This window comes from Silurus aristotelis (genome assembly GCF_946808225.1).
Source record: "Silurus aristotelis genome assembly, chromosome: 16".
NCBI lineage: Eukaryota > Metazoa > Chordata > Actinopteri > Siluriformes > Siluridae > Silurus > Silurus aristotelis.
In genome coordinates, this window is record NC_139589.1 from 21,629,673 (window position 1) to 21,652,908 (window position 23,236).

Consider the following 23,236-nt stretch of genomic DNA (forward strand, 5'->3'; position numbering starts at 1 on the left):
CTGTTTGGGCTGACCTTTCCTCACTATGCCCAATGTCTTGTAAAAAGTATATCTGTGACCAAATCAATTTCTTCACCTCTGTCAGTCATTGTGAAATGAAAAACAGCTATTAAATCCACTTGAATATATTTGAGCGTGTGCAGTTTGCTACAGACACTATTTATGAGGTTTGACTAGTGTTCTCTGACCATCCAAACAAAGAATTATATATATATATATATATATATATATATATATATATATATATATATATATATATATATATATATATATATATATATATATATATATATATATATATATCGAGTGTGTGTGTGTGTGTGTGTGTGTGTGGTGGTGGTGGGGTGTGGAGGGGGGGTTTCGGTGAGTGTATCAGGGTCTGTATGCACTTTACAAGCATTTTGAGGTCTGATTGACGGGAGAGAAGTCTATTAGTTGAGATGGTTAACTCGTGGGGCACAGTGGAGCCTGTTATCGGTGGCAGACAGGCGTGAAAAAAAAGCCAGGCTGATTCACCTGGAAACCATTTTGCATTTCAAAGGTGTCGTTTGAGCGATTTGGGCTCAGGGCCGATACCAGACGATAGAGCCAGGAGGAAATAGAGGATCGAGTGCAAAATGGAGGGAAGCGTAAAAAACAATGAGTTGGAATCTCAATGATCAATGGACTTTTTGACATTTCCCCCTTTTTTCCCCCCACACAATGGCTCACTCAATTCCGCTGACAGATGAGGGAGAATAAAGGGATAAGCTTTTACATTTAAACCAGTGTGATTGAGTTGGCCTGTCTGCCTGCCTCCTAACTCTGGCATGTGAGGGGTGGGAGGTGGCACGGCTGACTGGCATGACAGCGAAAACATGCTGAGCCTGACACGTGCACTGCTGTAAAACTTCCACTCCAAGGACTTGCGGTCTATAAATAAGCGAACGCTGTGCAGTAAGCAATAAAACGAGCCGCACAGCACGGGGATATCAAGGCTACCCTAAATCACACATTTCTTCATAAATGTGAGCTTTTCTTTTTTCTTTATCTGACTCGTGTGTGAATACTGTATGTTTCATCACACTGAAATATTAGTGCATGTGCTCTAAATATTAACAGTTTGAACTCTGTTTGACCCTTAGAGCTTGAGATGCAGATACAGTGTGTGTTGGCTGAGGTTGTGTGCAAGGACTAATGCAGGCCATGAGTGCAAGGTTTTTACTGGGCTCAATCTGTACTGCTCATTAAGGGTAACATCAGCGATTTGTAAGAGATACAATCCAAATGCCACAATGCCTTCTTTAATTTCCAGATTGAGTCACTTCTCATTTGCATGAAGTTGCATGCATAAACTTTGCTTCTAACTCCACCTATTTTCTGTCATGAACGGTAGCTTAATCTCTCGCCAGAAATGACTAGCTGTGTTGTGAAATAAATTACTTCGGCCACTGCTCTTTGGATAAGCGGCCAAATTCATTCCACGCGGTACATCATGCGTATTGATCTTGTGCTGTTCAAGTTTCGGTGATGGGACAAATTCAATTCACTCAGAACTTCACATCCACACAAAGATATTTAGTGAGTAATAGCAGCATGAGTTTGTGATGCTTACTGCATCAGTATTGCTAAAACTATGAGGCATTACACCAGCTCTGGATGGTGTAATATCGTATTACACCATCCAGCTGTATTCGTTTTTGCTATAAGCACTAAATTCTGTCCCTAAAGGCATCTGGATGAGCATGGACATCTCAGGAAAAGCATACGCTACTATAATGTAGTGAAACGGTTTACATGTGACTTACAGTTTAGGTAACTTATGTGTGTAGCATTCAATCGTAAAAAAATATTCATTAGAAAAGACACAAAAGACAAGCAGACCAAATAAACCTCAATGCTAATTCATTGTGTTGAATGCTAATTCGTGTTACTGAAATGTTGCTAGCTTGTTACTTCTAACTATGATAACAGTTAACCTGTGTAAATAGTCAAATTATTAAGTACCTACAGTGGTTTTTCTTCAGTTCAAATCTTTCACCATGCTAAACACCAAAATGGTTCAGTTGTTCAGTGTTCAAATGAAGAATTCAGGGGGTATTGCTAGCATTAGGATCAACTGAAAGCTGAGTAAGTTGTTAGGAGGCCACAGTGCCTTTCTCTAGTTCTCAGAATGGGTCACCTTTTATTTGCGACAAATTTGCTTCTATCTCCACCCATTTTGTGTCATTAATGCTTGCTTTATCTCCTCTCATCAGAACTCACTAGCTTTTTTGTGAATTCGATTATTTTTAGCAGCTTTGTCTGGTCACTTCTGGTGGATACACATCCAAATTTGTTCCACACGGTACATCATTTGTGTTGAGCTTGTGTAGTTCTTGTTTTGGTGAAGAAAAAAATGAAATTCAGTCAGAACTGAAAGGAGTTTGTGATTTGCCAATCACAAACCCCACATTTGATGAAGCCAACAAAGCCCAAACTTGGAGGAGAACCACAGGGTTTGGGACACCATTTAGAGCTGTTCCCATTCTCCATCTTGCCACTCGTAGTAAATAGTTACAGTATAATAAACCCCCAGGCTTGTTTACATTTTCCAATCCAGATTTCCCGTCCCATCCAATCCTATTTTTTTTTCCCAATAATTTCCATGCACATCTCTCCAGGAATCCTGCTTGTGTTATCATTGGCTTTCCTGTCCGAACATGATTCTCTCTGTTGTGTAGAGAATTGCCTCACTGGAGCCACATGTGGCCTGTGATTGTTGACACTTGGTGAAAGGAGACGATTCTTAAATAGAGATGCATTCTCGCAGCCTCAAACATGTAATTCGGCATAAACGTGCACACCGAGAGCAAACGCACAGGCGATTTGGATGTTGTCATGACTTATTTTCTCCGGTTACAGATGCTGCCAGCATCGTCCTTCGGCCCTCATCATTGTCGCTCCACACAGCGGCATGCCAGGCAATTTCTCCCACTGTCACACTCCACAAACCGAGCCACAGACTCAATCTCTGTCTGTCTCTCTGACTCTTCCTGCTTCGCTGTCTGGGCATGGACTTTTGGCTGTGTGCCTGGTAATTTCTTTTCATACACATTGTAAATATTGCTGTCCGACTGACAGTGAGAAGAGCCGATTAAGAAATAAGAAGAGCTAAGTGTGGAGGATGTATCAAGACTGCCTTAGTCACTGTACTTTCAAACTCAGATTAGAAATGTTTTAACTGTGGAGTTCCAGTCACAATTTTCTTTGTAATATATATATATATATATATATATATATATATATATATATATATATATATATATATATATATATATATATATATATCTGTGATAGAAAATTAATCCGTGACTGGAGTGTTCTAATGTAATTCTTCCTATACCACTGTACAATTTAAATGTTTTAAAACATGCTTATTTTCTGTTTATATATTGTATATTTGTTTCTCGTGGAGCATTGAATCTTTCTTTTTTGCTCTTAAAAAAAAAAGAAAAAGACTAATAAGATCAAAACTACAATGTTGTATAACCTTTCTATTATTTCTATTTAGCAATAACCTACCGATACTGTTTATTTTATAGCATAACCTTATATAGTACAAACTACCAACACTATATATCATTATATAGAGAGAGACATTTCACATATAGAGGGTGAATACCATTTTACTAAAACAAGAAACCCAGTTAAGACTCCTAACCTCTACACTACACCCACAACTGTGCCACGTACATCATCTGGAGCAGTTCAGAATCCATATTTGTCTAATAACATGACAAAAACATTACAAATGTAAATTAAATACAACCTGCAGACTCCGCTTTGCACCGCTTCTCAGAGGCTGTAAGTCAGTACCACTGGTCTGGTACTGAAGAACAAACCCTTTCCCGGGCTGAGACAAGCTAGCTAGCTTCGGGGTTGGCCGACCTCTCCTCATGATGTCTAGCTTTTCTAGAAAATGTATTTTTAAGTATGTCCGAGACCAAATCAATTTCTCTTCCTCCATAGGCATAAAAAAGTCTAACTCAGATGTATTAATGTGTGCAGAGCTACACACGTGTTTTGCCAGTCGAACTTGGCTGTAACAGTTCCCCCTTTGTTCAACCAACCAGAGGACAGAAAAATGCTGACGCTATTCTAGAACCGTTGCGAATTTTCTTATGGTAAAAGTGCCAGCAGTAGAGACTTTGAAGGCCCTGGGCAGATTAAATTGACATGGCAGCACAGAGGCTGAAATCTGATTGGAAAAAAAATCGAACATCGACATACACGTACTGGAAGCAGTGCAGCCAAGAGAAACACTACGAAATGAAGAGAGTAAACTGTTGGGAATAAATTAATACAATTTATGTTTTAAATGTAGGTTAGTGCTTCTTATAGTGTTTATAGTCTTGTAGTGACCGCCTGCCACTGCTATATTCTATATTTTACAACAGTCTATCTACTATACAGTATACATTATTGTACAACAACCTGACAACATTGTATATCTTACAACAAAATAACACTGTATACTTTATATTTTAGAGCAACCTAACTATATTCTATATTTTACTTACACCTACCAATTGTGTATATTTGTACAACCAGCTTACTGCAGCTTCCTGCATATTTTTTTGGCAGATCTTTGGCAGAATAAAGTGCTGCTTATTTACTGATTCATAGCGAATAATAGGTGCAATAAGTTTCCATCTATAAATTTATAGTATTTACTTGCAAGTGTTCTGCCAGTATTTTCTGCAACATTTACAATTATTCCAATATTAACACATCTATGGAATTATTACTTTTTGTTTGAGCCAGAGAACACATTTTCAACTTGGCACCTTTGTGAAAATAAAGCATGCCAGAAGTGTTTCCGAACACCTCGAATCACAATGGCAATTGGGAACAACGCACTCAGGAAATATGCAGCTCTGGGCCAAATAAGAATGGAGTGAAAGTAACCAATGCACATTCATGCACTGATAATCATATAGCGTGCTCATCAACTACTGAAAGGTTCAATGACATTTCAAATTGCGTACGGCTTGTGCGCCTAACCAGGCAATTTACACCCGCAATAACGCTCACGCCTGCTGTGTGGCATCGCCAAACCAATTCAATTGCGTAACTATGACAACAGATGCTTGTGTAGACACTGCGGCTAGATTCAATATGGAAGGCAGTTTGGGAGGATTTGGCCAAAATGAAAAGGGGGAATGAGAGAGAGAGAGAGAGAGAGAGAGAGAGAGAGAGAGAGACAGAGAAAGAAAGACAGAAGCCCAGGGAAGCAAAAGCTGGTGAATGCAAGGCCTGCTGGCTGACGCACAGAGGGAATGGATCCTCAGATTAAAGCGCTTTACGTAGGAAATAGGAGATGTGGGCTGTGGCCTGGCAGTGCTGATAAGAGAGCATTTCCCTTACATCTTGGCTAATGCATTATTGATGAAAATGGGGCATATACAGGAGGGATGGGCATGACCAGGGCAGGCATTCAGGATCAACTCGGCTTGGGTATACAGGAGAACAGAGACCTGTTAGAACTGAGGGGGTTATTACCAGCCCTTATGTGTTATCCCGCGCTCGGCATTCATTCCACATCGGAGCCTGGAATTTCATTATTGTGAGCATCTCAAAATAATGTGTGTCGGCGGTTTGCCACAAAAGCTAGAGGAAGTCTGTCATAATAAACAACACAAGGCTGATCAGAAAGTCCAACCTAAAAGTGCACAAGGGGGTAAAAAAACATATGTATAATGTAAAAGCTTTGAGACTTAAAAATGCATCAGGTTTTCTCCGCAGGGAGTTAATACCTATTAGTTGTTATATTATATTTTTTAGCTGTTTTTTTTTTTTTTTACCAGTTGTAAAACTACTGCACATGCTGTCATGTGATCCAGTCGGTTTTGTCCTATAAATCACGAATGCTAAAAATATATGCACCTCTATTATTAACATTTTGTAGTGTAGCATTAGCAGGTAGAACGTCGTCTCCATGTCACAGAAATTACAAGTTATCTTTGGAGAGAGGCTTATTGTATATTTTACTACAATCTCGATATGTTCTATATTTTCCATTGTTTTCTACAGGCTTACTTTGTTTTTCGAACGTAGCACAAATGCTATTGAAAATGTATTTATCATCTAATAAGAATAAGAATAATAACCATATATTTAAAACTATGAAAAATGTACAAAGCACACATTTCCATCTACTACACTGATTGTCATTTGACTACAGTCTAATCCAGGGGTGGGCAATTCATTTTTACAAGGGGCCACATGAGAAACCTGAATTGTGTCAGAGGGCCACACCAACGATAATATTTTAGGAATGCACCGAAATGAAAAATCAATTCAAAAGTCAATGAAATAAATTCATTTTTTGTGTTATGCCTTTTGCCTTGGCACCATCGCTGGAAAACTTTCCTGCCTTTTCAAATACGTTCGCTACAGACGGAGTGCGCATGCTCGGATTGACTTTACTTTTCTGCGCCGCGTTCTTCTCATATTTAGAATGGCAATCGGGATGTTTGGAGTTCAGGTGATAAATTAAACTCGACTTGGAGAAACTCTTTGCAGATACACCCCCTCTTGAAATTTCAGCATTGCATGTTTTGCAAATCGCTATCCGCACAGACATGTTGCTCTTATCCAGATAACCGTGTGCTGCTGCGCTTTTTTACAATTGCGTTTCCGCCGTGTTGTTCGGTGATTTAGGTATTTCGGCCGAAAATTTTCGGTGCATCCCTGTAATTTATGATTAGCCTCACGCGGGCCGGACAGGGACATACAAAGGGCTGGATGTGGCCCGCGGGCCGTAGTTTGCTCAGGTCTGGTCTAATCTATAGCCCATGTACTATGTGATAAACTTTTGTTCATATACTGTAGTGTAAAACACCTGCCCATATAATTTGTTTGTGCTTTTACAACATCCCATTCCATTTTTAGTCCCTATTTGCTGTTACAATAACCTCCACTCTTCTGAGAAGATGTTCCACTATATTTTGGAGTGTGGTTGTGAAGATTTGTACTCATCCAGCCACAGTGGCATTAGTCAGGTACTGATGTGGGAGGAAGAAGCCTGGGGTGCAGTCAGCATTTCAATTCGTCCCAAAGGTGTTCAATAGGGTTTATTTCAGAGCTTTATATCAGGTGACTCAACAACTATTCTAAACCATATAAACCATATCTTCATGGAGCTTGCTTTGTTTTTATGGTTGAACAGGTTTGGATTTTTGAGTTTGAGTAAAGGGAAACTTTAATGCTACGTCATCTGGAAAAGTCAGGAGTACAAAAAGTTTCAGTATAGTGTAAGTGTACTGCAGATTATATCGCAAATCTTACAACATGCTGTAGCTAACGAGAAAGTCTTATCTGGCCTATAAAAATAGAATAATAATATAAAATAAATCAGGCAGAAAACACTTGGATAAAATTACAGCACATTTATTTTTGTGCTTTTGCCCACTAGAGATGACTTATTTTATATTGCTTTAGGAGGCAAAGTTCACCTAGACCAACTTGATATGAAGCAAAAAGTAACCACAAACATATTGCACACACTTTTCCCTTCAGGGATTCAGCTGTTCTGTATGGTAACTTAATTTTTTGGTGCTACTCTATTTACCAATAGCATATATATATATATATATATATATATATATATATATATATATATATATATATATATATATATATATATATATATATATATATATATATATATATATTAGTCCTCTACTCACGATGGAGATACGTTACGAAGTCCCCATCGTATGTCAAAAATATCGTAAGTCGAAGATGGTGCTGTGACTGTGACAGCCTTTCCTGATTCATGCTGATTTATAATTTTCAGTTTCTGCTCTAAACTGATGGCTTTCCTTTCTTTTTTTCACTATCAGCAGGAGACATAATGTACTTGGGCACTTTTAAGACATGCTTTTATAACAAAGAATTACTGTTTTAAATTGTTTGAAACAGAAGAAATACACACACTGGCACAACTTTACTCCGTCAACCGCTAGCGAGAGTGGGGCATCTCACAGGGTGAGGGATACGCTCATCCCAGCTGCATGTCCAATGTATTGTACATCGTACCTTGCTGCCTTTACCTGTCGCGTAAAATTGTAAAAAAATTTGTAAAATTTTGTCGTATCACTATCGTCTATATACAGTATATATTTGTAGGTAGGATTCTCATATTGTTTCGCAAACAATACACTTCAGAAATAGAAAGCTACAGATTATGCTCAGAGTGCACATGGTGAAGCCTGGAAGCTTACTGTAACCCAAGTAACCCAATTCCACATGACAAACATGTCTTTGGAGAAAGGCTTTGGATGAAGGTCATAGGATCAAAGGGAAAGCGATAGACTTCTTTGTTGACTTTGTGGACACAAGAACTTGTGGCTTTAATAGGATTTTTGAAGGAAACAAACGAAAGTTCCAACGCCATATTGGCAAGACTTTAAAAAGGATCCTTTGACAGTAAAACAGCAGAAACAAGTTTTTCTTATCAGAGCAGGCTTTCACAGCCATACTGAAAGTGATAAAATGTCATACCGGACAACTATTCAAGATAGAGGCTGCGAATATCTTGTCTTGTATCTCAGTGCATTGTTGTATATATGTATTACGTATGTAAGGAAGCCATAAAGTGCTTCCTTTTCAAGCCAAGGAGGCAGCTTGCTCTCGTTAGATTAATTGAATAGACCTGGCTGTGCTTTAATTAGTCTTCAGAGATCAATGATGGTTGCAGCAAGATGCCTGCTGTTAACCCCTGGCAGACCACCATGTTTTACACGCCAATTATTACTTTGTTTTTGTCGCCTGCGTCTCGCACGTCATTAATTACCCCTTTAAATTTGGGTGGATTTTGAGCCGTTGCGTTTTTTTTTTCTGTCACATTCTAAATTGCGATGGAGATCAGTCAGAAACGAGCATCCGTACATGTTGCTCTCAACTCCTAAGGCCTCATTAATGCTCCTTAAGAAGCAGATCTAATGACAATTAAAAAGAGTTCATTATTATCTGCCAGAATGATTAAGAGCAGGAGAAAGAGAGAACGAAAGAGTGAGCAATGGGATTCACTTAAGAACACTGCAAGGCCCAAGACACTCATATATCTACACTACTAATTTAAACACGGTGCTTTCTGATTAATTTCATTTCATTTAGCGGGTACATGCGGCATGCTTTATGAGCCGGTGAGTGAGCGTTAAGACCTTTGTTGCGTATTACATTTCATGTGTTCGCTCAGGCAAATGCCTTTATTCAGATATAGAACAAGACAACAGCTGGGCGTGCATGTCTACAGAGATCATTTCAAGTTCTAAATTAAATCAACCAAAGGGGAAAAAATGAATACAAAAGAAGAAAAAAAAAGAAAATAATAAAGAATGTATACTATATGCTACAAGTATATACTATTGTTTATAATAATACAACAGCAAGAACGCATTACTATTATATGCTGCATTTGTAATCATTGTTGTATATTATATTACTTTTATATAGCAATAGCAGAAAGAAGTACAAAATATGACAATGATGATGATTATTATTATTTGTATTATCACTGTTGTGATGGTTGTTATTGTTGTTGTTGATGATATTGTGATTTGTGGTGAGAGTCGAGAGCAGGTTGAGAAGAGCCTGGAGAGGTGGAGGTGCACGCTGGAGAGAAGGGGAATGAAAGTCAGTAGGAGTAAGACAGAGAACATGTGTGAATGAGAGGGAGGGCAGTGGAGTGGTGCGGTTGCAGGAAGAACAGGTGGAGAAGGTGAAGGAGTTCAGGTACCTGGGGTCAACAGTGCAAAGTAATGGAGAGTGTGTTAGAGAAGTGAAGAAAAGAGTGCAGGCAGGGTGGAGTGGGTGGAGAAGAGTGATAGCAGGAGTGATTTGTGATAGAAGAGTATCTGTTAGAGTAAAAGAGAAAGTTTATAGGACTGTGGTGAGACCTGCGATGTTGTATGGTTTAGAGACAGTGGCATTGAGTAAAAGACAGGAGGTGGAGCTGGAGGTAGCAGAGCTGAAGATGTTGAGGTTTTCATTGGGAGTGATGACGATGGACAGGATTAGAAATGAGTTTATTAGAGGGACAGACCATGTAGGACATTCTGGGGACAAAGTAAGAGAAGCCAGATTGAGATGGTTTGGACATGTGCAGAGGAGGGACACGAGGTATATCAGTAGAAGAATGCTGAGGATGGAGCCACCAGGAAGGAGGAAAAGAGGAAGGCCAAGGAGGAGGTTTATGGATGTGGTGAGGGAAGACATGCAGGTAGTTGGTTTAAAAGAGGCAGATGAAGAGGACAGAGTAGTATGAAGAAGAAGAAGAAGAAGAAGAAGAAAAAGAAGAAGGAAGAAGTTATGGTTGTTGTTGCTGTTGCTGTTGCTGTACTTTATTATTGTATTATTATTATTATTATTATTATTATTATTATTATTATTATTATTATTATTATTTTTAATAATAGCATAATGGAGAACAAGAATATTATTATTATTATTGTTATTATAACCATCATTATTGTGATAATTGTTGTTGCTTTATGTGATTATATTATTATTACTGTTTTTTATTGCTATTATTATTATGAATGAATGAATTTATTTATTTTTATATATTTTTTATATTGTGTACCGTACAATTAAAATCTTCCATACACACCCTTCACATCCGCAATTCTTTGGACGTGCCCAAGAAGCGACTTGATTTTTTTTTGTAACATTATGATCGTATTATTTCTCATTTATTTGGATATTAAAAGCCGATAAACATTTATCATGTTTATGGCACCCACTTTTACGTGCCCAATTATGATGATGCAAGGAATTTTTTTATGAAAGCCTTCTGCTTGTTTCTAAACCAAAGCTTGATCTCTCTCTCTCTCTCTCTCTCTCTCTTTTACTCTTTTACTCTTTTACTCTTTTATGCCCCTGTTCACACAGCCAAAGCACCCTGCTCTGCAAAACACCCTGAGTACAAATGCATGTATTTTAGTAGAAATAGGCATGGGTGTGGGGAGGGGGCAAGTGTGGTGAGGTGTTTTCTGGGAGGAAGGTGGGAAGGTGAGTACTGGCATTTGCATGGCAATGGAGCTTTCCATGATTTGCATAATGGAGTTCCTTGTCTCATAATTTCCACTAAATTGTGTCTCTAAAGTGTGGCTGATTTTTCAAACAGGTGCATTTCAGAGGTCAGAGATGTGCTTTAAATGGCCTTAAATAGCGCCCTGTTTAGAGGCACAAATTACTGATCCTGAGCCAGAAACAGCAGGGATGCAACTAGAGAGAGAGAAAGAGAGAGAGAGAGAGAGAGAGAGAGAGAGAGAGAGAGAGAGAGAGAGAGAGAGAGAGAGAGAGAGAGAGAGAGAGAGAGAGAGAAAACAGAGAACCAGTCTGTGACCCAGTGTGTATTCTATAGGGCTTGATTGATGTGTGGTGACATACTCACTTGAGCCCAGATCCATCACGGTAACTGGAGACACGGAGCACACTGGGAAATTAAAAGCACTGCCCCTAAGTGGCAGGGCCAACGGCCGAGGCTAAATATGGATTCGGCTAAATAATTACTGTTGGGGTTGTCCGAAGTACTGCAAGAACAGTTTTCACTTCCTTAATGGAATACAAAGTGATTGAAGCTCACATGCCACATTAAACTATTGGGGTTTTTTTTTTTTAAAGAAAAATGTTTTGTAAGTGTAATTTGGTTGCATGTTTTATATCCTGATTTAAAAAAAAAATGTGGCGGTTATAACTTAACCAGAATCAAATAATTTTATTGACTACATTGATGATGTTTATGAAACACTATATAGTCACATGGCACATGACTTTTAGGGAATTGGTATCTCAGTGGTTAAGGCTCTGAACTGCTGATTGGAAGGTCGGGGGTTAAATCCCCGGTATCATTAAGTTGCTTCTCTTGGGGCCCTTGAGCAAGGCCCTTAACCTTCTGTGCTTCAGGGGTGCTGTAACATAGTAAATGTGAAGAAAGAATTTCAATGTGGTGTAAAGTATAAAGCACCTTTTTTTCATTTGTTTTACAAAAGTTTTTAGGCACACAATTGTATCTTCTATCTTCGGATACAGTAGCTTGAAATTTTCCCTTCACTTGACCTAGGAGACCCAAACCTATTCCAGAACGGCAATGCTACGAAGCAAGCTCCATAAAAATGTGCTTTACATGGGTTTACATTGAAGTGGAAGATCTTAAATGGCCTACTATAGAGCTCTGACACTAACATGATGCCTTACTGCATTCCAACCTTTCAATCAAAAGTCCACCATCTTAACCAATGTGCTACAACTTCTGGGTGACTTTCCAGCAGTATCAGACTTTTAAGGTAGATTTTGAATTTCCCTATAACTTAAATTACACCTATGGTCCTATTGATCCTATGTGCTTTCATGTTTGGTACCTGCTCATGGTTTGAAGAAGAAGCTGACCAAGCACTTAACTACCACCATTCTGATTTGAACCTGCTAAAGCTAATTTTCTGGTGAATTTTATCTATAACAAATTCGATTCTTGAGATAACTAGTAAATCAGATTGAGATGCTGTTCCTCTAGAAAAAAACAAATAAAAACATGGAAAAGACCCTGGTAAGACCTGGAAAAACTATATCATATAAATAAAGTAATAGTGGAAAATGGGGATCAGTGGTCAAGATTTTGGCATTCTGATGGGAAGGTCATAAGTTTATACCTCACAACACTAAGCTTCTACTCCTTGGCCCTTAAGCAAGGCTCTTAACCTGCTCAGTTGTATAACTGAAATAACTGTAAATCATTCTGAATAAGGGTGACTGCCAAATGCCATAAATGTAATAGTGTCATTTTTATTAAAGTATTACATGCCATGAGTGGGACCCTATTGTTTTCAAAAGCCCAAATCATGAAATTTTCTTGATATATTACGGTTAAATCAAACCATAAAAACAGTGGCAAAAATGATTTAATACAGTTCATTGCTGAAGCCGTTATCTGTAGCAGAATTCTAGATATTACCAGGGGAGGAGAACTTATTTATTGCCTTCAACCATAATAAGACAGTTGCTAACACGTTTTCTTATCTTTGTTATGGCTGATTTCACAGCAGTTCTATTCCATCTATTAAAAAAGATCTAAGACAAAATAAATCCTATAGTTTTCTCTTTTGATTTGAGATTAATAATAATTCTAAAAGTGAATATGTTCAATGAAATAAATATAACAAAAATGACAACATTGTAAACCTTGTGCAAAAATTTCATTTTTACAAAAGATTCTGTCATAATTCTTGAGCTGTTTGTTAAATTTTGCTTACTTGGCTGAAGGGTGAAGCATAGTATTTAAAGGAAATCAGTTTTTTCCTTTTTTAAATAACTTTTCTTTTTTTGGTTTGTTTCTTTGTTTTAGATTATGAGCCTGGGGAATACAATGATTACCTTCCAAATCATAAAACATCCTTGAATATTTAAGCGCTTGAATTATTTCTGTAATCATTCGTGTATATTTAGTGTAGTGTGAAACAGGTTTTTTTTTTCCTACTTTTCTTCCGTATGTTTTCTTTTTTAAATCACTATTATTTTTTTCACATTATAAGCCTGAAAACATTGCTTTATCTTGGATCTGCCTTTCCGAATCTGCTCAGTTCCATTTTCACCCGTCGCCTTATACACGATGGGAAGCTTTTCCTGATCCAATTTTTCTCAGTCCCCCTACTTCTCTATCTCATCCTTTTTTTTACTGAGTTCACTCTGCAACTAAAAGCTTTATAAACAGCTTCCTTCACTTGCCACCGTTCAGCTGTTTGGCCAGTATTGTGTGTGAATGCCGTGGCAATTTCCTCAATCCATATGTCACGGTTTTTCTCTGTTCGCATATGAAGACAGTGCAATAACAGTATACGGTTCTATCCCCAGGCTGATGGTTCTTTGCATATTTTTTTAAATTTTTTATTTCTTTGTATATAAATATTCTGCCAAATACTGTACATTCCCCCTCTGGACATCAAATCTCATAAGCTGTCCGAGTACATATACATGAAAATACATAAATATCTACCCTGGGACATTCCTTTATATATATATATATATATATATATATATATATATATATATATATATATATATATATATATATATATATATATATATATATATATATCCGACCACTATTTGAGCAGAAAGTAATCCCCTCATGAAGGACCGAATGAGATGCGCCAATAACAGGCAGGTCGAATATGAAGACCGAAAGGCAATATTGTGCTTATATTCAGGAATACTGTCAGTCCTGTGTCTATAAAGAATAGCAATTGCTTTCCATGCTATTTCAGCCATAGATCATATACATCAAAGTGAGGGGGAAAAAAGAAATGACAGAAAAACAACAGCGATGTGAGGAGTAAGACAAAGCGGCCTCTGTCTGGGTTTTACTTGAGGTGGGTAAAGATGGATGGCACGCATACATTCATATGTACAGACTCGCAGGGTCTTCAGGGACGTTGCGGACAGGAGGGTAAAGAGGACGGCTTTTCAGAAAGTAGATTTTAATACATAAGTTAGATAAACCAGAATGGGATGAAAGGGAAGGACGTGTAAGGACAGAAGTCCAAAAGTTATATAACTATGCACATGCAGAAAGTTCTTTGTATTCAGAGTTGGGTTATGGGTTGAATTGGGTTACGTGCATATTTTTGGTGGCAATGGGGGAGCAGGATATTCAATGTATTTTACCAGGAGGTTGTATAGGCATTGTTTAAACAGTATTAGGATTTGGAATATTACAGAATACTTGATCTAACAAATCCTTATAAATTTTTCTTTGTCCATATTGTACATATTGTCATTATTTTGGGCAGGTGGGTCATAAAAAGCCTTAAAGCTGCATCAGCATGGGAAAAAAAATCTTGAGAAACAAAATGCGAACTAAAGCAGATTTTTAATGTGCCCTATCGTGCAACACACACCTAGGCATGACTTATCACTTATGTAAATGTAAACTTTTGTTTTGTGATAGTCAATAGAAAGTAGGGCTCTCTCTCTATTGTCTCTCTCTCTCTATCTCTCTTATATATATATATATATATATATATATATATATATATATATATATATATATATATATATATATATATATATATATATATATATATATTCCTGACTTTTCCAGCTGTATGTTTTTCTTTCCTAAAAGTTTAAAACACACAATTGTATAGAATGTCTTCGAATGTGGCACCATTACATTTTGCTTTCACTTGAACCCATGAAAATTTGGTTTACTTTGAATAAGTGGAAGATCTCAAGAGGCCTTCTATAGAGCGTTGGTCTCCACCTACAGAATGCCTTTGGGATGAATTGGAAAGCTCACCTCACCCCACTTCAGTACCTGACTTTTCTAAACTCCTTGTGGTGGAATAAACACAAATCTCTACAAAACCATGACGAATCTAGTGAAATATTTTGCCACAAGAATGGAGCTTATTATTACAGCAAACGGGGACTATATGTGAAATGAGATGTTCATAAAGCACATACAAAATTAGATTTATCCCTAATAAAAGCTTATTAAACCTCTACACAGAAAGGTCACACACTTTGTCTGAAGTTATGGGAGTCTTTTTCTCTGCACTCTACTTTGTAGATGTCAAGAACAAGACTGGGAGACAAATATGTCAGAATGACATCTCTCTCTCTCTCTAAATTCAGATTCATTATGGACACTCCATGCGCCACGTTTGAATGCTTTTGAACACCAGCGGTAGGTCATTTCGCTCTCTTCCAGGGAGCTCTGAGGCAGCCGGATGACTAAAGTGAAGCCTAGTGACTGAGAAAATTGGCTTCAAGTGGATGAGAAGAGATGAAAAGAGCCGCAGCTCCTTCTACCATTATGTCTAGTCAATATTTTGGAAATAACAGAGCAGCGTGGTATTTAATCACTCATGCGATGACACGAAGCTTTCACCGCTGCGGTAAAAGACCAGTGATGGATTTTGAGAAATAGAAGTGGGTAGTACAATTTTTTTCCAAAAATGTTTGAGTGACATAAATATTGCCTGGAGCCAACAAGATGAGTGGGAAAAAAGAAAGAGTGAAAAAGTTATAGTGTATATAGATATATCGACATGCTATACGGTGTATTTGCTGCATTCGTAAATATAAGGTTCTTGTAGAAGAAGCAATTTGGTTTCTCTAAAGAAGCTTTCAGTGTATGAATATTGTGGTGTTTTTGTTCACATCATAACTGCTTTGGGACAATGTTCTTTGTTAGAGTGCTTTACAAGTAAAGCTAAATGAATTCAATGTAATTAAATTGAATTGAATTGAATTGAAATTAATTGAACTGAATCATAATAAATGATCAGAATCATCTTTATTGCCAAGTATCATAGGTTGCATATACAAGGAATTTGCCATGAATCACTGATGCTATAAAAATCTGAAAAACTTTTTTTTTTTTTTGAAAGGAAAATTAAATAAAATGTAATAAATAAAGATAAAGTAATTATACAGCTGTGCAGGGTATGTAAAGTGAGGCTGTGTAAATAACTATGTAAGGCAATTTTCTTAAAAAAAAAACAACTTTTCACTTAAATAGACTATTAACAGACATCTGACAATGATATTCTCATGTGCATGTTAACCATCCCTTTCCACATTTAGTCCTCATTTGCTCGTATAATAATGTCCAGTTTTCTCTGAAGATGTTCCACGAGATTTTGGAGTGTGTTAGCACAGACTGGTGCACCTTTACCTGCAAGGGCACTAGTAAAGTCATGTACTGGTGCAGAAGTGAGGAGGCCTGGGATGCAGTCCGCTTATAAGTTTATCCCAAAGGTGTTTCATTGGGTTGAGATCAGATCTCTATAGCAATATCTTCCACTCTAACACATGTCAACCATATCTTTATTAAGCTACTGGGCATTGTTATGCTTGAACAGGTTTGGGTTTCAAAGTTCATGTAAAATTTCAATGCTACTGCATCCAAAGATCTTATACTATTTTGTGCCTCGAGCTTTGTGGTAATAGTTTGGGGAAGAGTCACACAGCACCGTTTTAGGCATGCAAACTAGGCGGTCGCCTAGGGTACAACCAGCTAGGGGGTGCCCCACCACTGCCCTTGGGTATTTAGATTATTTATCTGTTTTCTGCTGAAGTTTAACATACAGTATTTGTTTACATATTTGAGTTTAGGCAATTTTGCAATGATCATTAAATGTGTTTACCCTTTTTTTTTTTATGGAAGGCTGCAAATAATTTGTATGGTGTGGGTGTGAAGCATGGTGGTGGGAGGATGCAGCCATTTGGAAATAGATGCAAAAATATATATTAATTAATTATTAAAAAAATAAGAATACATTTCTAAATAAATTCTCTTATTCTACATATTCTACATCATTTTTTCCTATTTTCAAATACTCAATTTTCTCTTTCGCTCCGTCTTTTTTATTTTAGCCAAAATGTAATCCAGATCATTATTCTGAATGACTCTCTTTTAATATCCAATTTCTTTCCCTTCCACCTTAACACCTGAGACCCGAGATAGAAGCGAATTAAACGTGAAACACGGCACCCTGCATAATTATTCACACACTTTTGCTTTGAACTTTTCAGCATTTTGTAGTGTTACAACCTGGAACTGATTTTAATGAGGATTATGCCATAGTTAATGAATCGACACAATATAGACCTTGATATAAAAGTGGGGGGAAGAGATAATGTAGCTTTAAAATTCTAATCATAAAATTATAAAATTTAAATTACAAATCATAACATAGAAAAAAGCTCAAATATTCAAACTTCTCCAGATGCGAACTGATTGCACCAGGCCTAAGTAAGGGCTTTTATAAATAAAACCAAACCAGTAGCCTAATTTACCCAAAACCAAAAACCCTGACCAAGCTATATCAATTACCCTTGTATCTACAGTATATAAAAAAAAATAAAAGGACACTTGACTTTTTAAGCCATATGTATTTCTTTCCTATATTGTTACCACAAGATAGATAGCATTACATTTCTATTCTCTTGAACCAGAAGACCCAAACCCGTTCCAGCCTGTTCCAGTGGGCCGGTTATAGAGACCTATTGAACACCTTTTGGATGAATTTTGTGTATATATAAAAAATTCTTAGCAACTTGTCTGCTCAGTTCTCCAATGTATACAGACAGAAGATGTGATGTGACATGGCCATCTCCAAAATTTTTGTAGCCATCAAATTCAAAATGTTTTTTTTTCCCTTCAAATGGTACTCAGTTGATATGTTTTCTATGATTTATTGGGAATTGTGTTTTAAGATGGAATAAAATATGGGTTTATGAGATTAGCAAATCATTGTATGTCATTGAGTCCCATCCTTTTTGGAATTAGGGTTGTAAAAGGATCACTGTATCCTGGTCCATCGAATGTTTTGAGAATTCCTTCATTTCCACTTTGTTTATGTGTTTGTTCGTCTTTCCGAAGAGCCGTTAATGAACGCTAATGACTTGCTAATTAGCGGAACACAAGCCCGGCAGTCAGCGGGAAGGCCGTGTGTAAGCGGGTCTGCGGGTTGTCGCGCCTGGGTCCGCCGAGAGACGCCCGTCCGCCTGCACAAGGTTACAGCTTTTTCTGTCAGTGGTGCTGAGGCGAGAATGAGTATTTTCAGGAGCTAATTAACTGGGGGCCATCTTCATCACATGGCCATTATGCTGAGCAGCAGGGCCTGCAGGGGCGCAGGCCACTCTCTCCACACTTAGCCCTGCCGCTGCTTTAATTGTGCAGAAAATGTAATTTGTGTCTCAGTTCAAGTTCCCTCTGAGAGCGCTGCTCACAGTGGGGGACTCCGGTTGCATGAATAGCTCTGCCATTCAACCAGTGATGTGTGTGTGTGTGTGTGTGTGTGTGTGTGTGTGTGTGTGTGTGTGTGTGTGTGTCTCTGTGTGGACGTTTGCTCTTGCCTTCATTCATGGATGTCGGCAGTTTGCTTTTTTTTCCTTCATTAAACCGACGTTCATCTTTTGTTCCATAAACACGCCTATTTGTTAGCGCTCGTTATAAATCACATCCTATTGTCGAGAAAGCGCCTTTAATGGGGAATTAAGGATTTTATTTAATCGAACACAATAGGTATTCCAATTACCAAAACAATGAACATAGTGGCACAAAAAGAACATTTTACACAAATGCAGTATCTTTAGTCCCTCTTTTTTATTATACAGCAACATAAAACGCGATGTGAGGCGGGTTTTAAAGGGACGTGTCATGATCTTAGCGCGTTATCGTTCTGAACTCGGACTGCATAATGGGTTCTGACAGCCAGGCATTATACAGAGCTTCAGGAGCAGGAAGGGATTTAAAGGGATGAAGCTCGAAAGTAAAAAAGTAAAAAAAAAGAGAGAGCGACCCATATAGGTGGATATACAGTGAAAGGAAAAAAAGACATGATAAAAAAATAATAAAACAGAGACATGAAAAATCCTGAGAGCGAGATTGACACGGGAAGGGTGCGGAGGAGAAATCCCATGCAAGAGCTGTACCTGGATCGGCTTTTTGCTTGGGAGGTGGGGGGAGAAAAAAAAATGCTGATGGGTTGAGTTCGTGTGAGCTTTTCAAGTGAGGGGAAAAAGTGCTTACTGGTTCTTCTGAGAAGGAGGCAACGAGGCTGGAACTCTTCTTGCACTCTGCCTTTTGTTTGGAGACTTTGCAGCGGACAGCATTTTCTGTCAACCCCTCCCACGACGTGCTCTCATTTTCACAGTTCCATATTCATTTGGTTGGTTCCCGAGGCTTGTTTTCCAATGTGGGTACGTTTTAGAGGTCGCATTATTTATTTATTTGTGTTATTTTTTTTATTTATTTTTTTTTGTGAACTGTTTCTTCATACCCAGTACATTTATACTAGCAGGTTTCTCATTTGCTTGTGTCAGGTATTTTTTCTCCCTCGGTTCTTTGCCGTTCAAACAGGTTGAACACAAACACATTCAAGAGTGTAAAGCCGTGGTCACGCTAAGCTTTGCGTTCCATCCACTGATTTTCCGTTCGACTCATAGGTATGGCGGACACCAGAATCGCAAGCTCAGTGAGAAGACATTGTGTACTTGTGTACCCTTAAATTAATCTACAATAATATGTAGAAATATACAAAACACAAATCCATTGCCTAAAAATGTAAGGACCCTTGACCTAGGGTACAACAAAATGGCCAATAAAGTGCAGGAAATGTGATAATCAATAGAGATAATCAGTTGAGTGATAATCAAAATTCATAAACACAACTAGTTAGAAAAACAATTGTATTTGATTTTGTAAGACATCCCATTAAATAGTATTTCCAGTAGCGTACTAATATGTCATCATATATACAATATCAAAAACTATGCTTCATATTTCATTAGATCATGGACCAAATGACTTTGTGGCTATGGAAATAGTTTTCCAAAGGAATTGGTTTATTCTTTTTAGTACTTCTATCATACACTGTGGTATAATAAAATGGTAGCTTAGATGTTAAGGCATTTGATTTTAGACCAGGGGGCTGTGAGTTCAAATTCCGGCCCCACCAACCTGCCACTCTGGGGCCCATGAGCAAGGCCCTTAACCCCTTAGCTGCTCAATTGGATGAATAATAAGTAATAAATGTAAGTCCCTCTGGATAAGAGCATCTGTTAAATGCCATAAATGTAAACTATATGGACAAATGTTTGCGGACATTCGACCATAAGATTGGTGTGTGCTTTTTAAACATTCCATGCCACATTTAGTCCCCATTTTATATTATAATAACCTCCACTCTTCTGGGAAGATGTTCTACTACATTATGTTACTAGTTGTGATTATTTCTGCTCATTCAGCCACAAGGGTGTTAGTGAAGTCAGGTACTGAAGTAGGTGAGGTGAGGAGGTCTGGGCTGTAGTCAGCATTCCAATTCATCCAAAAGGTGTTCAGTAAGGTTGAGGTTAGTGCGCTATAGCAGGCTGCTCATTTACATTACAATAACATTCGCATTTAAGCCATTTAGCAGACGCTCTTTTCCAAAGCAACGTCCAAATGTGCTTTGAAGTGTCTATCAATTAATAAATCAACACTGGTTCACTAGGTTAAAAACTTAGGATTCCATCAGCCTTAAACTCTGTTGGGAGAAATTGTTAAAGTGTTGTTAAATTGTTAAAATTAAAGTGTTAAAAGAAGAGGACGTTTATGGATGTGGTGAGGGAAGACATGCAGGTGGTTGGGGTGATAGAGGCAGATGTAGAGGACAGGGGGGTATGGAGACAAGTGATCCACTGTGGGGACCCCGAATGGGAGAAGCCGAAAGAAGAAGAAGAAGAAGAAGAAGAAGAAGAAGAAGGAGAAGAAAAAGATATTTTGTTCAGTACTCTCATTAGTGCTAGCAAAATGTATAGAAAGTAATTCGACACAAAGTTATGGTTATAGCCATAAAACCGTGTGTATCAAAATTCTTCACTTAAAATGAGTCTCATACATCAGTCAGCCACCTTTTGCATCCCATTTTGTTGTGCCGGAACGATGTCCGTAAATCTCTCCTCACAGCCGTGCTAGGTGTCTCACACACGGACAGAAGCAATCAGAGACTTAGAGGCACGTAGCTAGTGTCACAGCACTACAAAAAAAACCCTGATTCTGTCCACTCTCTCTGTCTTTCTTGATCTCAATCCGTCCTCTCTATTTCTTCATTCAATCTCCTGGCCGTTCTTTTGAGACCAAAAGTCTCTGCCTGGGTATCTGTTACTAATCGATTCATGAGCAAGAGAGTGCCATGTGAAATAATAGCCTATCTATAAGAGGAAAAAGTACAAGGGAATTATCCCCATCTTCGAGGTTTGCCTTTTCCCATTCAGAACACCCCCCCCCCACACACACACACACACACACACACACTCACATTCAAAAGGCTTTGTAATCTGTCTTTATAAACCATCTTAATCTCTTAATTCACTTGTATCACTCCACTGGCTGGCCCTCGTTTTCTTCTGCAACGCCACTTTGTAGCCTTTAATCCTCTAAACTGCTGGAGATTTCATCCCACTTTTTGTTTTTCTTTCAGGGAAAAAAGAATTCCTCAGTGCTGAGACCTGAGACAGACGGGGTCGACATGATAATGAGCGGAAAGCTTAAGAATGTGAATACGATCCATGTACGTTGTGTTCGTTGTGTTCGTTTTATATTCAATTGAAGAACAAAATGTGAATTACGATGCCTTCGTTCCTTTTTTGATTTAATATTAAAAGCTGAAAAAGGAGAAAAATTACTTTCGGTGCACCTTCTAAAAGAGAAAAAAACTACTTTTTCATTTTCTGTATTTGTTTAATCCAAATCTTACAACATCAAATATGATCAATACATGAAAGTCAATGATATTTCCAATCTAAAAAAGTACATTTCATTGGTGCACTTTGAAAGAAATGTCCACTCTGTAGACTTCTGGATGAATAACTTTAAACATTTTAGAATACTTTATTGCCCCGACAGGGCTCTTCACATAGCCTGGGGATGTAGGAAGCTGTGGTCAAAGTGCAGGGTTGGCCATGTTACAGTGTTCTTGGGTCACAGAGGGCATTGCTCAAGAGCCCCAAGTGTAGCAGCTTGGCGATACCAGGGTTTAAACTCTCAACCTTCCGATCAGTAACCCGGTATCATAACAACTGAGCTATAGACCATAGATCATGTTCAGTATAGACGCCTTAAAAAACATGGCAAAAGCTTTTATTGGTCTTAATGACAAATCATTAGTCAGGAAATGAGCAATGAATGAAGCAAAACAAAGGGTGTTGATAAATGTTCTAAATCTGACTCTGGTTACATGCTGACCTTGATTCAATTTGCATGTTGACAAGTGTAAGTGTATAACCACTTGCTTTCAAATTCAAGATGATTCCCACAATAAAACTTTAATATCTTTCTTTTTCGGTATTGTTGGGAATTTTAGCATCCGATATGTTGATTTCTCAATTTTGGATGGTTGTGTAAACAAACAAAATGTAATGTCTCCTTCTTCAAACCAAATTATTTTTAGAAATTCCCTGAATAATGTGGTATAAATAACCAGACCACAGGGACATGTTCTGGAAAGGTGGCATTCCAGTTTCTTAGTGTCAAACTTTTTATTGTCCTCCAGCCTGTGGCAACTAATGCAGAAAGAGCTCCCTCCAGCTAATCTTCCCACATGATCTCTGTACATTTCTGTTCGATATTTTAAGATGAAGGATTCATCCCGTTTTGCCACTTGGACTCACTACAGATGTAGCCTGGCAGTCCACCAACTAAATCCATGTGCTTCTT

The 23,236-nt window shown here is 37.9% G+C and overlaps 1 long non-coding RNA gene across 2 annotated transcripts; it reads left to right on the top strand.

The window, feature by feature from the left end:
- The first annotated feature begins 922 nt into the window (after window positions 1-922).
- On the top strand, window positions 923-22,759 carry LOC310738806. 2 transcript variants are annotated; one of them, XR_014537157.1, is made up of 3 exons: window positions 923-1,007; window positions 1,125-1,232; window positions 22,002-22,759. It is a non-coding gene; the product is annotated as an uncharacterized lncRNA (long non-coding RNA). The 2 variants fall into 2 exon arrangements; XR_014537158.1 differs by lacking the exon at window positions 22,002-22,759 and adding an exon at window positions 2,884-3,246.
- The last annotated feature ends 477 nt before the right edge of the window (window positions 22,760-23,236 follow it).